The sequence below is a fragment of the Bubalus kerabau genome, chromosome 13 (genome assembly GCF_029407905.1).
Source record: "Bubalus kerabau isolate K-KA32 ecotype Philippines breed swamp buffalo chromosome 13, PCC_UOA_SB_1v2, whole genome shotgun sequence".
NCBI classification, from domain to species: Eukaryota; Metazoa; Chordata; class Mammalia; order Artiodactyla; family Bovidae; genus Bubalus; species Bubalus kerabau.
The window spans coordinates 62,575,655-62,593,672 of NC_073636.1; positions in this window are offsets into that span (position 1 = coordinate 62,575,655).

Below are 18,018 nucleotides of genomic sequence, written 5' to 3' on the forward strand. Positions count from 1 at the left end.
CTCTGGCATAGTGCTTGGCACACCGTTCTATGATTAAGCACATGAGGTTGTAGTCATCCTGTCCAGGATTGAACCCTGGGCCTCCACTGGCCAACTCGGTGAATTCCTCAACGGTATACCTGGGCAAACAACTCATGTGATTGGCATCCCTTTTAGGACTTCCCTTCCTTAGAAGGTGGGCACAGGGGCAGGGCCCAAAAGAACACCGGTTTTGGAATCAGACCTGGATTCTAGGTCTGGCGTAGCCAGTGAGGCTCTGCAGGTCTCACGCCCCTCCTCTGGGAAATGGGTTCAGGAGCTCAAGTTCGACTATGATGTCCGTGTGGGGGCCTGGCACTCAGTGGACCGTCCAGAATTCTTCCCACCAGTGCGGTCTCACTGATGTCTGCCTTCATACAATTGCATTCTCTGTCCCAGTCCCATCTCCCCTCTCCCTTGGGTTTCTCCCTCCTCTTGTTCTCTCCACTGTTCTTGGTGATCTCAGGGAAGTCACTACCTCTCCGAGCCTCAGTCTGCACGTCTATCTGCTCCATGGGGTAATGGGAGATGGATGCTGTCTGGAGTCTAGGGCCCAGGAGGCGTTTGACGGGTTGCAGCCCTTTATGAGGCCCATTTATATCCCAAATGACCAGGAGGGGTGGGCTGTGCCCTCCAGCTCTATCAGGTATGGGGTGTTGGGGCCCCTCTTCTCGGTAACTCTGTTTAACCCCAGATAACTGCTCTCCTGCCCCTCGGCCGGGGCTGATATGTGCTGAATCCAACTTCCTGCCACCCAAAAGCCACTTCCTGCCAAACTCGAGCTGATACCAGAAGAACTTGTTTTCTGTGCACAGAGCAGTCCCGCTGCCGGGCGGCCACCGGCCTGCCCCGGGTGTGAACATTTTTTTCCATTTGCCGGTCTGCCTGGTGGGGCTGGGCGGGGAGGATGGGGACCCTGCTCTCTTCACCTCTGAACCTGCCCATCCTGCCCCACCATAGCCTCTGGGCCTGCCAGCCTGCCCAGGAAGGGTGCCAAGTGGCCCCTTTGGGCCCAGACAGACGCGTGTAGGCAGTGATACACAGTCTGTCACGGCCACACACCAACCAGCCAGTCTGACAGCCCCCAGAGCCACCAGGCAAGGACTCTGGGAGACAAGTGTGAGACCCCGTCAGACAACAGTTGCACACACTTTCAGAGTCACACACACGTCGACGGGGACACCCAATCTCAGAGTCACTCACACACAGGCACACAGAGCTCCCCCACACTTGCCCAGCGTCCATCCCCCTTCCAGGTGTTTCACTAATTCAGCAGACACTCTCTGAAGGGCCTGCTCTGTGCCAGGTCTTGGTCTAACCCATAGTAAAAACTATTGGAATAGTAACTAGCTGACCTGTGCTGTTCCTTCAGTTTCCTTATCTGTGAAATGGGGATAACAGCCCTGCCCCACAGGGCTGTTGGGAGGATTAATGAGCTAATGCATGCAAGGCCCCTGTCCCCGACTGGCCCGTAGACAGTGCTAAGTTAGGCTATCTTAGTTAGCCAGGAGCATCCTGTGCCCAGCTCTGCTGAGACCTTACACACTTATCACCCTGAGTCCTGACCCAAGCCCCTGGAGGCTCAGGTCCACACTCCCATTTCCACAGATGAGGAGACAGAAGCTCAGGGAGGAGGCCCGCAGGTCCTCAGGGTACCACCACGACTCCTCTCTCCCCTCCTCCTACTCTGCTGCCCCTGGCTGCCTCATGACCCACCCCACCACACACACACACACACACACACACACACACACACACACACTGTGGCCTCTGTCTGGAGTGCCCTGGCCACTTGCTCTTGGTGTGACCAGCTCCTTCTGAGCTGTCCACTGCCCTGGCTCCTCCCCAGAGCCCTGTTCACTTTCCTCAGGACACTTATCACCCGTGGAGCACCAGACCCCCTACTGGATCATTTTGTCCTGTCTGCCGGCACATAATAGGGGTTCAACAACTTTGGAATGTAAATGAATAAACAGCTTGCTCCTCACACCTAGCTACTGAGGCCAGAGTCTGGAACCACACCAGGACACCCCTAAGCTGGAGCCCAACTCCCAGGCTAGCCTGCTTCTCACACCTCCAACAGGCACTGCATAGCGTGTGAATGAATGAATGAATGAAATCAGGATTTTGGGATCCCAGTCCAGGGCTCTCTGGGCTAAACCTCCTTCACTTCCTGGCAGCGTGGACAGGAGCCAAGCTCCAGCCGCCTCGGATGGTGGTGGGGCTGACGGGCCGCCTGAAGCCGGCTGTCAGGAGCTCGTCTGGCCACAGCCGCCAGCAGGGGAGACCAGCTGGCGGTGCAGGGTCCATCGGCCCAGGCCTGGAATCTGAGCCGCCCTGAGAGGCCCAGCTTCTCTCCAGGCCCCCACAAACTGGCCTTTGTTCCCCAGGCCAGCCAAGACCCAGGAGCCTGGGCTTTCTCTCTGCCTGCGGCACCCGCGCTGAGCCGGCGGGGTAAATGGGCCAGCCTCCCCTCTGTCCGGGCCCACGATGTCGCTTCAGGACTAAATGGAGATGTAATTTTCTATACAAATCCATGACAATTTAGATGGAGTGATTGTAATTGGCTTTTCAATGGGGGTTTTGTCCAGTGCTGGTGGCTAGAACTGGGTGGCCTGTTTGAGGCAGGCTCCATTTAAATGACAATAAAGCAATAATATTGAGGACTTGTACAGTACCCAGAGCCCCTCCTGGGCCCAAGTGGAGCCTCATGTTTATGGATCTGGTCCTTCCCTTGGGCAGTCTGGGCAACCAGCGGGGTGGGGGGCACCGAGCCCGGGAGAGGGGCCATTCCAGACCTAAGGGCTCTGGGGCGGCCAGGGCAGGGCCCCATGTCCTCTGGCTTACCTGCTCCGTCATTCACCATACAACCACCAACCAGTGCTGCCTGTGGGCTGGCTGCTATTCCAGCTGTTGGGGGTGCCAAGAGACAGAGAACCCTCCCGGGCAGGTCAGAGGTGGAAGGGAACAGTGGCAAGGACAGACAGCATGACCCAGAGCCAGATGGCCTGCTTCAGATTCTACCAAGCTCCTTACTAGCTTTCTGGGCTTCAGCAAGTTACTTAACCTCTCTGTGCCTCTGGCTGGCTGGCCATAAAACAGAGCTGCAGTGGGTTACTGTGAGGACGAAACCCCTGACTAGGGCTCAGCACAGGGCCTGGCATGCAGACGGTGCTGTCGGTAAGTTACTGCCATTGTTTGTTAAAACCCCAGCTCTGGTGTCAGACTTGCTAGCGGTGACTGTGTGTTTGTGCTGGTGACTTAACCTCTTTAAACCTCCACTGGCCTCTCTTTGGGGCTATCCTAGTGGTTCAAATGGTAAAGGATCCACTTGTAATGCAGGAGACCTGGGTTCAATCCCTGGGTTGGGAAGAGCCCCTGGAGAAGGGAATGGCAAGCCACTCCAGTATTCATGCTTGGAGAATTCTAAGCTTCTCTTTAAGGTGGGGCTTTTAGGAGAGCCAACCCCACGGGGTGATGAGGATTTAAGGAGAGGATGCAGGAAGTGCTGGGCTCAGTAAACACTAGCTCTCACTTACAGGACGCTTTTTGGCCTTGAGAAGCTTGCCATTCAGTGATAATTATACTGTTGAGTGTTGGGAGACAGAAAGGGAAGAAGAGAAAAGCTCACAGGAAGCCAGGACAGAGCTGTTGGTCCCGGCAGGGGATGCAGGGGAAGGGAATGATCTGGAGGGGCCTCGGGAACAGGGTAGGGCTGTGGGCTGTGTTAAGGAAGGAAGGCTTCACAGAGGAGGTGACATTTGGGCTGGGCCTTGAAGGATGAGTGACAGGTTTCTGCCTACATAGGGCAGATCCCAGTGCCAGGCACTGTGGCTCTAGCGTCACAGGCAGACCCTCCTGAACTGCTTCCTACCTGTGGGAGGAGTCGAGGTGGGACGGGGGATGAGGGCAGGCCTTCAGGGAGGCTGTCCTGAAGAAGCGAGGCTGAGAGCATCTAGGAAGGGAAACAGCCTGTACAAAGGCCTGCAGTGGGAAGGCATCATGGGCCCTGGTGAGTGGACAGCAGGGAAAACTGCAAAACATGGCTGGAGGGAGTGGATAGGGGCCGTGGTTTTACTCACAGTGAAGTAGGCGGCCACAGAGGGATTTTAAGCAAGTGAGTGACACCATGCACTCTATATTTGTAAAGGATCCCTCTGGCTGCTTGTGGGTGATGGGCTGCAGAGTGGAAGGGGTAAGAGGGAGACCCTGGAGAAGTGGTCAGGTCACTGAGGGGAGGGAAGTGGTTGGATCCGAGAAACAGCAGGCGCTCAGTAACTGTTGTCTGGAGGATGGGCAAGTAGAGCACGATGCGGGGCTGGGTGCAGCTGGCACATAGCGCGGTTGGTGAGAAGAGATGAGAGAAGAGAGATGAGGGCCGCCTCCCACCTCCCCGCATCAGGCTAAGGCTCTGGGGCTTTTTCCTGAAGGCAGCAGGGGAGCCAATCCAGTTTTTTTCTTTTTTCTCCAGGCAGAGAAAGACCATGCTGGGACTTGTGCTTGGAAAGATCATTCTGCTGTAGGGTGGGTGGGTGGGAGGTGGCAGGTGGGCGAGGCTGGAGGGAAGGAGGTGGGGAGGGAGACTGGCTGCTGGGGGCTCAGAGGCCTCAATAGGCATCCTAGCCATCCTCCAACTCTGAGAGCAACAAATTTCCTCTTCAGTGAGGTCTAAAATCCAGTCCTGGGTCACCGAGTGGTCACTGGCAGGGTTGAGATCCGACCCCAGGGCAAACTCAAAGGCCAGTGTTCTGTTCCCTTTTGGCATCATCTGCCTTGATTGCTAATACATTATAAATAGTGTTTCACGGTAACTGTCAGCTGTAGAACCGTTACTACAAACCTGGGAGATGGGTATTATTATTCCCATTCTGCAGATGAGGAAACCAAGGCTCCGAGAGGCTGAGTCACTCATCTAAGGACACAGAGCTGGGAATAGAGATCCAGGGTCAGAACCAGGCAGTCTGACTCCAGACCTTCACAGCAGAGGTCCTTTGAATTTATTGCTAATCCCTGGTGGCTCAGATAGTAAACAATCTGTAATGCAGGAGACCCAGGTTCGATCCCTGGGTTGGTTATACCCAACTCCAGTATTCTCATGGAGAATCCCATGGACAGAGGAGCCTGGCGGGCTACAGTCCATGGGATTGCAAGGAGTCAGACACGACTGAGTGACTAACATACACTTAAAGGTTGGGAAATTTCATGAAGAAAACCTGAACTTTGCACAGAACCTCCTGATGTTGGCAGCTCCCAGACCCAATCTTTGAACCACGTCCATCTAGTGGCCCCAAGTTTACACCTCCAGCCCAGGCCTATCATCTGCATCCATTCAGCCCATTGGACATATCTGAAAGCAAGTGCGTGTTTAGGGCCCCTGTAGAGCAGGAGTCCCCAATCCCTGGGCTGCACAGCAGAAGGTGAGCAGCAGGCAAGTGAACGAAGTTTCCTAAACTTCATCTGCTATTCCTCATCACTCGCAGTATCACCTGCACCCACCCTGACCCCCATGGAAAAACTGTTTTCCACGAAACCCTGATGTCAAAAAGGTTGGAGACTGCTGCTATAGAGGGCCAGGGAAAGGCATCCATCTATTCATTCAATAAGCATCTGGACCACTGCCACCCCCTACACTGCCTGGCCATCACCACCAACTCTTCCTCCACCGGAAGGAAGCCTTCTCCACATTCACTTTCTTAGGCCAAGCACCCAGGAGTCATCCTTGATTCCCCCCTCTTTATCTCACATCCCCCCATGCCCATCTCATCCATCAGCAAATCCTGTTGACTCCACCTTAAACTGAGTCCAGAATCCACCTGCTTTCCACCATTTCCCCTGCCCCTGAGCTCCCCTCCTGGGACTTGTGGGGTTTTGAAGAAAGGCACGAGCTAGCACTGGAAAGTCCTTGGTCCCTCTCCTCTGCGTCTCAGTCTCCTCATCTGTAGAGTGGGTGCATGCTAAGTCACTTCAGTCATGTCGACTCTTGGGGACCCCATGGACTGTAGCCCTTCAGGCTCCTCTGTCTGTGGGATTCTCCAGGTAATAATATTGGAGTGAGTTGCCATACCCCCCACCAGGAGTTCTTCCCGACCCAGGTTTGGAACGCACATCTCTTATGTCTCCTACACTGGCAGGTAGGTTCTTTACCACGAGCACTACGTGGGAAGCCAAGGGAGTGTGGGTGCAGTAGGTCATTGACTCCCATTATCCTTTCATCCTGGCGGAACATAGTGGGACTAAGGAAGAGAGTGTGAACGGAAGAAAAGTTAGACAAACTGGACCTCATTAAAACTAAAAACTTTTGTCTTTCAATGGACACCACCAAGAAAGCGAAAAGACAGCCCACAGGCTGGAAGCAAATATTTGCAACTCATATATCTGATAAGGAATTTGTATCTAGACTATATAAAGAACTCATAAATCAATAATAAAATGAATAATGCAATTTAAAAATAGTCAAAAGATCTGAATAGACATTTCTCCATAGAAGGTACACAAATATCCAATAAGTACATGAAAAGATGCTCAGTATCATTAGCCATCAGGGAAAGGCAAATCAAAACCACAATCAGACACAATTCCACTCACACTGTGATAGCTCTAATCAAAAGGACAGATAGTAGGAAGAGCTGACGAGAACGTGGGAAAACTGCAAGCCTCCTACACTGTGGATAACACTGCAAAATGATGCAATGATTTTGGAAAACAGTCTAGCAGTCACTCAACAGGTTAAACGTAGGATTACCCTACGACCCGGCAATTCCACTCCTAGGTAGAAAAAAACTGAAAACATATGTCCACACAAAAACTGTACAGGACAGGTCACAGCAGCATTATTCATCACAGCTAAAATCTGGAGACAACCTAAATGCCCATCAACTGTTGAACAGATAAATAAAATGCGGCACATCCATCCAGTGGAATATTATTCAGGAAGAAAAAAAGAAAGAAGTATACGCTACAGCGTGGACAAACCTTGAAAAAACTGTAGTAAGTCAAAGAAGTCAGGCACAAAAATCTACATATCGTATGATTCCATTCATAGACAATGTCCAGGGAAGGAAGGCAAATCTACAGAGAAAAAAGTAGTTTCCCGAAGCTGGGAAAGGACACTGGGATATGGGGTTTCTTTTGCAGGTACCACAAATTTTCTAAAATTGATTGTGGAAACATATAATTCTGAATATACCAAAAAAAAAAACCCATTAAGTTGTATTTTAGATGGGTAAATTTTATGGTATGTGAATTATATCTCAATAAAGCTATTATAAGAACAAAAAGCAACCTACAGAACAGTGTACAACATATTTTGTGTAAAAATAGAAACAAACCCCAGAAATGCCTGTGCATATGTGCTTATACATATGTATAAAACATCTCTGGAAGGAAACCCAAGAAATAATAGTGGCTGCCCCTGGGGAGGGGAACTGGGTGGCTAGGAGGAAGAATTTTTTTTACATTGGTACCTGATGAATTTTTTTTTTAAATAATGAGATTCTGTTACCATTTCAAAATGTTACACTTGAAAAAAACCAAACCAGTGGTTTATTACTGGCCCTCAGCCAGAGGATGGGTTAGGCAAGACAGCTCTGAAACACAGAAGCTAGAGAAACCCACCTTCACAGTTTTCCAAGCCTTGCTAACATCCATCACTGTTTTTATTCCTCATGCAAGTCCTGTTGGAGGGTTTCAGCACAAGCCCTGTTTTCACCAGCAAATACTGTGGGTCCTCCTTCAAAAAAGGGCTAGAATCCACCCACTTCTCACCCTCCACAGGCACCACTGTGGCTCAGGCCACGAGCCCCTTCCACCTGGCTGCCCTGGATCATGACACCAGCCTTCTCCCAGCTTCCACTCTCTCCAGTCTATACTCCACACAGAGCTCCCTTTCCTCCCACCAGTCCCCTCTACAGCCTGGGCTTCTGCCCACTGGCCTCCCCATGGTTCCTCAGACTTACAGGCACTTCCTGCCTCAGGGCCTTTGCACTTGCTCTGCTTGCTACGTAGAGTATTTTCCCACCAGATATCCACCTGGAGGCTCCCTCACCTCCAACAGTTCACTGTCCAGTGTTTCCTCATAAAGAAGCCTTCCCAGACCTCTCCATCTTCCCCTGCTTTATTTTTCTGTATAGTACTGATATATTTAATATTTACATTTACTTATCTGTGATCTGTCCCTCCCACCTCTAAATGTAGGCTCCATGAAAGGCAGGCTTCTGTTTCTTTCCCTGGCACCAAGAACCACTCACATTGTAGGAGTTCCAAAATATTTGTCAAAATAAAACTGGGTCCTAAGAAACCATCACAGACCAGAGGAGCTCAAGGAGATATGAAGACTAAATGTAACGTGGTCTCTTGATTGGGATCCTGAAACAGAAAACAAACCTTAGGGGAAAACTAGTGAAATCCAAAAAGAAAAAAAGTGTAAGCTTAGTTAATAGTGATGTATCCGTGTTGGTTCCTCAGTTGTAACAAACATACCATAATAGTGTCAAATGTTGACAATAGGGGAACCTGGGTGAAGGGTACATGGGACTTTTCCGGACTATCTTTGCCGCTTTTCTGTAAGTCTAAAATTGTTTGAAAATAAACCATTTATTTAAATTTTTAAAATGTGTTAAATGAAAGCATACGTGTACAAACTGAGGCTCAAAGGTGAAGGCAAGGACTTCCCTGCTGGTCCAGTCGTTAAGGATCCACCTGCCAGTGCAGGGGACACGGGTTCAATCCGTGGTCAGGGAACGAAGATCCCACACGCCTCAGGGCAACTAAGCCCACGTGTGCTGCAAGTACTGCGGCTCACACTCCAGAGTCCAAGTTCTGCAACAAGAGAACAGCCCCCACTTGTCACAACTAGAGGAGGTCCACACACAGTGCTGCAACGAAGACCTAGCACAGCCAAAATTAATTAAAAAAATTTTTTTTAAGGTGAAGGCATTTGCCACAGGCTACATAGCCAATGAGAAGCTGTGGCTCGTGGGCAGAGATTAGTGAACATCCCGCAAGAGAAGGAGGCCCCTGTTACTGGAGACCCATTTATGTTTCAACGAAAAGCAATGTGTTGGGGGAAGATGGAGGCTTTCTTTCCAAGCATCATAGGAGACTGAGACATTTTACTGAGAATCCGCTCTGACCCTGTGGAGCTCAAAGACAGGCACACTCTCCCAGCAACTGCCTGGGAGACAGTCCTTTTCTCCTTGGTTCCCAGGAAGCCCAAATGGCCTCTCCAAGTCACAATACTGTTTGCCAAGAGTTCTTGGCCCTGGAACTCAAGATGTCAAGCCAGGTCATACAAATCAGGTTAGGGGACAAGGTGGGGGGCCTGAGGGAGACAAAGGGTGGCCTAGGAAGGGAAGAGAGAAAGGACAAGTCTTCTTGAGCACTTCCAAGAAGCTGGTACAGGCCAAGACATTTTAAGTGTATGTGCGTGCTAAGTTGCTTCAGTCGTGTCCGACTCTTTGAGTCCCTAGGGACTGTAGCCCGCCAGACTCCTCTGTCCATGGGATTCTCCAGGCAAGACTATTGGAGTGGGTTGCCATGCCTTCCTCCAGGGATCTTCCTAACCCAGGGATCGAACCCACATCTCTTACATCTCCTGCATTGGCAGGTGGGTTCTTTACCACTACCACCACCTGGGAAGCCAGGTGTGGCTTTTAGGTCTATGTGACCTGATTCCAGGCTCCCAGACCCACAAGGTTGGTTGGGTCATTCCCGTTTCACTGATGAGGAAACTGACGACTGGAAAAGACAGCAGCTACGGGGCCATGAAGCAGCCACAATGGGGTTTGATCTCTTGGGCTGCATCTTGATCCCCTCGCCACGTCCTTCTTGCCCTCTAGCGACACTGGCTTCTCTCAGAACCATATCTGCACCTGGCCTTCGCCCACACTGCACCCTCTGCCTGAAACAGCCCTTCTTCCCTATGACTAAGCTAACTTCTACTTGACCTTCAGGCCTCGGCTCCCGTATATCTGCTTATTACAAGCCGTTCTGTGTGCCCCCCATCCCCTCTCCTCTCACTGCAGTTTCCTGTGTTGAAGTCTTAACTTCTGTACCTCAGACTATAACTGTATTGGGAGACAGGGTCTTAAAAGAAGTAATTAAGTCAAATGAGGTCATTAGGGTGGGCCCTAATCCAATACGACTGGTGTCCTTAGAAGAAGAGAAAATTAGGACACGAGACGCACGGAGGAGAGGCTGTGTGCGACACGGGGAGAAGACGGCCGCCTGCAACCCAGGAAGCGGCCTCAGAAGAAGCCAAAGCCCCGGCGCCTGACCTCAGACTTGAAGCCTCCAGAATTGTGAGGAAATTAATTTCTGCTGTGTAAGACCCCCCGGTCTGTGGCACTTGGTTTTGGCAGCCCCAGCAATGAATAGACTGCCTCAGAGCAGCTCTCCTCACCCCCATCCCCAGGGCACGACCTTGGGAGCCCCCTTCCTTCACGGGGCCTCTCACAATGACGATATTCTGTTTATTTGTGTGTCCGTTTGGTTCATAGCTATTACCCTCAGCAGATGGTGAGCACTGTGAGTGTACAGAAGGGTCTGCCATGGTCTCCACCAGGGCCTAGCACAGTAGGTGCTCCATAAACAGGCACGACATGATGCCATGGAGTAAAGGACTTGGTCTTGTTTCCCTTTGTACCTGTGTCCCTGACCACAAAACAGCAATTTTAAGGCTTCTGGAACTCTTAAACTTCATTCCTCTCCTGAAGCAAATATTTCATTGCGGGGGAGGGGGGTGTGGGTAGGCTTTAGGTTGGTTAGGCTCAGTTTTGCCCAACAACTCTGAATCAGATCCTTGCTAAAAAATGTAAAATTCATTCCTGGAGTCAACAAAAGAAAAAAGGGCCACGCCCTTGACTACCTGTGCCCTGCCTCCCTGAACCCTGTTCTCCCGGCTCCCCAGCTCTAGCTCTGCCCAAATCCTGTCGACTGCCCAGGGCTACATCCAAAAGGCTCCCTCCCAAAGAGCTCATCCCAGAGATGAGGGAGCCCAGAGATGAGGGACCCCAGAGACATAGAGTGGAGGCTCAGAAAGGGCAAGGAAGTGGCCCAAAGTCACACAACCAAGCAAAAACTGGTACATCTGTGAACCTCAGCTCCGGACCCAATCCCATCCCTTGGGACATCAGCTATGGCATCTGCCCACATAATGCCATCAGCCCCAAGGATGCACTACTTTTCTGACCTCAGGTGTAGCAGAGGTCATGGGGCACAGAGAGGGTGTGACCTGCCCACGGTCACACAGCCGGGAAACAGTGGAGCCAGAGCTGGAAGTCCCGGAGCCCAAGCTGCCAACCATTAGACCACCCTGCCCTGGAACTGGGTCATGTGATACTGATGGAGCGCTGCGGGCTGGGGAACCTCAGGAATCAGACAGACCCGCGTGTGTCTGTGCTCAGTTGCTCAGTCATGTCTGACTCTTTGTGACCCCATAGACTGTAGCCCGCCAGGCTCCTCTGTCCATGGGATTCTCCAGGCAATACTGGAGTGGGTTGCCATGCCCTCCTCCAGGGAGTCTTCCCAACCCAGGGATTGAACCTGCGTCTCCTGCGACTCCTTCATTGCAGGCAGATTCTTTACCGCTGACCGCCAGGAAAGCCCCCAGACAGACCTGAGTTCAAGTCAAATCACCATGTAACCTTAGACAAGTGACTAAGGTTGTTCCCTCCACTGTAATGGAGTCCACCTGGTGGGGATATGGTGCAGGTTCAGTGAAACAAGGTTAATGTCTATTCATTAATGTTCATGTTAAGGGGATGAAGCCATCAACACAGAGCCGTCTACAGCATAAAGCAGGTCCGTCTGCTCAGCCCATTCCACAAATCGGGGTCTGCCCTCCCCATCCCGCCCCCGTGGAGGGGCCCCTTTGCTGCAACTCTGCACTGGGGTCCTGTCTGCTGAGTCACGGCACCCTCTCCCCCCATCATTTGCATTGTGGATGGTGCCGAAGGTTCACGGCTACTTAGGATGCTCTCAACATTTCCTTGGTCTCTACTTACTGTGGGTACAGAGCCACGCTCTGAACGCAGGAGCCTCTCTGCAGGGGAGTCAGGAACAACACAGCCAGGTTCCTAAATCTGCCCACGTGGACATGCCCAGTGCTTGGGCAGGGGGAGACTGCTGGAGACTCTACCTCCTACCAAGCTCTGCGGCCTCTGGGAATCCCTTAATGGTCAGGGGGCAAACACTCACACTAACCAGCTCCTTCGAGGTCTGAAAACAGGTTCTGTACCTCAAGTATCCCTGGAAGGACAGACAAGATGCTGATCGAAGTGGTGCCTTCGAAGGAGGGGGTGGGCAGGGGGGCTGAGCAGCAGGAGGAAAGAATGCAGGATATTTACCAAGTCTTTTTTAAACTCAAATTTAGAATCATGCAAATGCACTGTGTATTTATTTTTTTAAGTCTTTTATTAAATTTGTTACAATATTGTTGTTTCTGCTTTATTGTTTGTTTGTTTTTTTTGGCCTGAGGCATATGGGATCTTGGCTCCCCAAGCAGGGATCGAACTCACACCCCAGGCATTGGAAGGTGAGGTCTTAACCCACTAGACCGCCACGGGAAGTCCCTGCACTGTGTCTTTAAACAAAATTAAAGTAATAATAACAGAACCTAGGATTCTGGATGGAAAGATTAAAACCCCCAGCTTCCCGAGCTAGCCTGACCCTTCTGCCATAACGGCAGATAACTGACACTGGCCAGAGAAGTTTGGCTACTACATGCGTGCTACATCGCTTCAGTCATCTCCGACTCTTTGTGCCACTATGGACTGTAGCCCGCCAGGCTCCTCTGTCCATGGGGATTCTCCAGACAAGAATACTAGAGTGGGTTGCCATGCCCTCCTCCAGAGGATCTTCCTGACCCAGGGATCGGAACCCACGTTTCTTGTCTCCTGCATTGGCAGGTGGGTTCTTTACCCACTGAGCCACCTGGGAAGCCCGTGGCTACTACAGGGGGAGCTAAATGCAGGTTATTTCACCTTATGGGCCTCAGGGTCTCCTCAGGATCAAGAGAGCTGTTGAAATCTACATCCTAACCTAGTCCTGACTTGCTAGTCTTCTCTTTGGACTAGATCTGGAGAGGGCAGGAAATAGTCCATCATGGAAGCCACTGGGTGAGGGGTGGGGGCGAGCTCGTGAGAGCTCCAGGGGCCCTGTATTCCACATGAGATTCTCCAGGCACCACCCAGACAGTCTCTGTGTTTTGCTCATGGGGAAACTGAGGCATGGAACTGGAAAGGGACTATGTGCCAAGCTGACCAGGCTGGATAACATCACTACCCACTGGCCTGCACCTGACTGCCACAATCAGGGGGCTCCGTTTGCATTAATTTCACCGCTGCACCCTTAAGAGGTTGCATGGGCAGGTGGAGGCTTTGGCCTGGACGTGGCCCTATCCACAGCCTGGGGAAGCCGGAGGGTCAGCTGCAACCGGTCTGGCTGGGCCTTTTTTCAGGCTGCGGTATGGAGTCTGGTCTTTGTCCTAAGAGCCCCTGGGGAGCCACTGAAGGGTTTTAGGCCAGAAGCTGATGTTGTCTGATTTATGTCTCAGAAGATTGCTCTGGCTGGAGCTCTGGGTGGAGAATAGACCGGAGGGGCGAGAGGGGGAGCCGGAGACTGACGCAGAAGCTGCTGCAGCCTAGACTGAAGAGGGAGCGGTGGGAGAGCCGTGAGTGGGTCCAAGGGAAGGCCAGTTGACTGCAAATGGAAAAAGTATATTCCTCCCTGGGTAGTGAGTACCCCACCCCTGGACATGTTTAAACCAAGCTTAGACCACAACATGCTAGAACTGTTACTGAGAGGACTTAAGGTGGATCATAAGGCCAAGAGTCTAGGTCACCTCCTCCAGGAAGCCCTCCCTGACTCCCAAGCCTGGGTTGGCAGCCCCCAGGGCACTTCACATCACAGCACTGATTACCCTGCATCATAATCATCAGTTTCCAGATGTTTGTGCCCTTTCCCGTTACAAGGGCAGAGGCCCCTCCGCTCCTCTCTGGACTCCTGAAAGTGAAAGTATTAGTTGCTCAGTCGTGTCCGACTCTTTGCGACCCCACAGACTGTAGCCCGCCAGGCTCTTCTGTCCATGGAATTCTCCAGACAAGAATACTGGAGTGGGTTGCCATTCCCTTCTCCAGGGGATCTTCCTGACCCGGGGATCAAAGGTTCTCCTGCATTGCAGGCAGATTCTTTATCTGGACTCTTGGACTCCTAGTGCTCAGCAAAGTGTTCGGCTCACAGCAGGACCTCATATATAACTTCCCCTCCTTTCCTTATGCTTCTTTCCTCAACACCTGCTTCTCCTAGGTCTTTCATCTGGGTATCCTCAATGCCCAGCCCAGATTTTGGTACCGAGTAGGTGCTTAGTAAATATTGGGCTGGCCAAATAGTTTGTTCAGGTTTGGCCATATTACAGAAACTGACTCCTTGGAAAAGACCCTGATGCTGGGAAAGATCAAAGGCAGGAGGAGAAGGGGACGACAGAGGATGAGATGGTTGGATGGCATCACTGACTCAATGGACATGAGTTTGAGCAAGCTCTGTGAGTTGGTGATGGATGGGGAAGCCTGGCGTGCTGCATGGGGTCGCAAGGAGTCGGACACGACTGAGTGACTGAATTGAAAAACTGAGCTATTTCTTGAAATGCATCATCTCTCCGGTGGCTCTAACACATAGTAGGAGTCGGGCAAATGTTCAGCCCCTACTTCTCACAAGTACAGTCAACACCACGGCAGCAACCCTCACTGGGTGCTTTTCTCGACCGTGTTAAGAGCTTAAGGTAAGACTGCTGTCGTGTTTATTTTGCAAACCGGTTAATGGAGGCCTAGACAGGTGTGGGAGTTTGCCTGGGCCACCCAGCTGTCAAACAGCAAAACAGGGATTTGAACTCAGACTGTGTGGCCTTGTGCTGAGGGCCCAGCTGCTACCACCACAGTTCCTGATCCATAGGAGGTGCTGAGACCTGTCTGCAATGGGTTCCCCCAAAGGACACAGTCACCCCGACCCAGCTGCCATGGGGAGCACCAGCCTGATACCACTCTCCTCCCAAGCCTGGGTCTCCCTCCTGCCTGAATGGGCCAGGCCATCCCAGGGGGCCGCAGCCAGCCCAGGCCTGCCCAGGCCCAGCCGCCCACGCGGCCTTCCCTGAGCCGCCAGCAGGCGGGCAACGTGGCCTGCCCCAGGGGATGGAGCCTCGGCCGCAGGGCAGCTCAGACAAAGGCCGGCAGCGTGCCCGCTCCCCTGGCACTTGGGCTGCCTCCTCCTCCTCTCCCTCCAGGGCCGGGGTTGGGGGCACTGGCAGAGGTTGTTTTCAAAAAGGGAAGTGGAAGGAAGGATAAGGAACAGGGCTGAGCAACCCCAAGGGCAGAAGCTGGAGCAATTAGAATGTCGGGCGGGAAGCAGGGCCGTCCTGCAGGGCCGAGCAGCCCAGAAATCAGGTGGGTGGGGGGATGGCGAGGGCACGGCCGGGCAGGTCTGACTCCTCTCCCTGCCCCCACACTGGCACCCAGCAGGCGCCAATCCAGGTCTGTTGAATAATGACCACTCTCCGTACTGAGTGCTGTCAGGGTGGGGCCCTGGGCACACGCATCACTGATCCTCCCAACGAGAGAGAGTGCTTCGAACTTGCCCGGAAGAGAACAGGTATGGAGACAGCTATTAATTATCTCTCCAGTGCAGCCAAGAGGAACCTGGGGTTCCAAGAGGCAAAATGACTTGCCTAAGGTCGTACCGTTGAAAGTGGGACAAATATGAACCCTATCTACCCAGATTCTATCTGATTGCTGTGGGCCACATGCTTCCCACTGCCCCGATGGTCTCTTTACACATAATTAATTACTAATAAACATAGAAACAACAACTAGTCCTTATTGAGCACGTAATATGTGCCAGGCTCTGTGCTTAGGCATTGCCTGTATTAAGTCATTTAATCCTCACGGCAATGCTATGAAGTAAGAACTATTATTGTGACCATTTTACAGATGAAAAAACTGAGGCCTGGCAAAATAGAATAACGTGACCAAGATCAAACAGCAAGGAGGATTTCAACCCAGCCATCCAGAGCCTGCACAATACGCCAGCGTTCTATCCGGGATGGGGATAGAAGGATGGGTGGATAGATGACGGGACGGACTGACTTATGAGTAGGAGCCCTGCCCTGTGTGCACCAAGCCTGCGGCTGGGCACCCAGTAGGTGCTTGGCCAGCAGTAGCCATGACAACACTGTACTTTCCCCTGCAGCCCCTGCCAGAGGGGCCTCGTGTCCCCAGCAGGGCTGGAACTTGGGGGCCGTGGCCGTGTGCCCAGGCTGCTAGGGCTGCCCCAGCTCCCTCGCTGAGCCGAGCTGCGGCTTGACGGATGTGCCCGCCGCCGCGGGGAGCCTGGGGTAGAGCAGTTGCCTGGAAACAGGCTGCTCTGGCGGCCCACACTCAGACCTTTGTCACCATCTCAAGGACCTTTTTTCCTCCTCCTCCTTTCTCGCTGGAGCCAGACCCGGCACGCAGGTGAGAAGCTGCAGCCGATGCTGCCAGCAGCCCCTGTCACAGGGGACCCAGGGAGAGGGCGCGGGGTGGAGGTGGGGAATGGCCCCAGGTTGGGGAGAAGGAGGCAGATGCGGGAGAGACAGGGGAACCTGTGGTGGGGGGCATAGGTCGGGGGGGTGGTGCGGGGGAACCGAGCTCTGCGGCGGCCCAGACAAGGCGTGGAAATATCCTGATGGTGGGGTGCTTCTCTCACTGGCTTGATTTCTCCCAGCTTCTCTGACAAAAATGAGCCTCTGTCCTTCTTCTAAATGGTGCAATGCTGGAAGCATCAGCTTCTAGAGCTGAGGGTGGTGCCTGAAAGATCCGGGCAGGGCTGGGCCTCTGGGGGGCCCAGGGCAGGGGGACAGGTGTGGTGCCCCCGCGCAGCAGCTACTAATTGGCTCCCGTACTGGTGGGCCCTGACAGGGGGATTGACTGCGCCCTGGGGAACTGGCTGGGGACGGGGCCACGCCCCAGCCAGGGCCCCGCTTGGGGACAGGGGTGTGGAGGAGCTGCAAGCGAGGACTCCGGGGCCAGACCAGCCTGGGCTCAATCCCAGCCCTCCCCATTGAGCAGATCATTTCTCTTCTCTGTGCCTCAGTTTCCTCCTCGATGACTGGGGAAGGGCTGCCTAAAAGGGCAGTGGAGGAGGGCATGGCAACCCACTCCAGTATTCTTGCCTAGAGAATCCCCAAGGACAGAGGAGCCTGGCGGGCTGCAGTCCATGGGGTCGCAGAGAGTCAGACACGACTGAGCGACTGCGCACAGCACAGCACAAGAATGCAATGACATAACCTCTATAAAATAACCTCGCACATGGCGAGCAGTCCATGAAAGATTCCAGGGAACTTTTTGCTGAAATGTCGGGGTGCCCAGCTGCAGGCACAACATAAGATCGATTTCATTCTCACCCCAGGCACTCAGGGAGGCAGAAAGTCCACAGGCTACTTGGGCACATGCAAAAGCTGAGGTTCCCGGAAGTTTCTGGAGGGATGGGATTTTTCTCAGGTTGGACACCCAGGAAGGTAAGAGGCCAGGCTGACTTCTACCCCATCAGGTTTCTAGTTTGTACAACCACTGTCTCAACCTCCCTGACGAATGGAGCCGCACCTTGACTTTGAAAATCAGATCTCAAGGCCGCCTGCCTCAAACCTTCCATGGCTCCTAGCCCGGATAAAATCCAGGCTCCTCTGCCGGGCAGTTGAGAGCTCTGTGATGTGGCCCTACTCACCCTGGCTTTGAAGCATGCTTGGTGCCTCTGCGAGGCTGTCTCCTCTGCCGGGATGGCCACTCTCTACTCAACTCCTTGCTGAGGAGTCCTGGCCCTAAGGCAGGCTCTTCCAGAAAGGCTTTCCAGCCCAGCACTCCCCAGGCCAAGCCAGGGACGCCTCTTCCTGTGCTCCAATGCTCTGTTCACCAACACCCCTCTGCCCCGTGGGCCTGGAAGCTCTCCTCCCTGGAATCTGGGGCCAGAGGGGAGAAC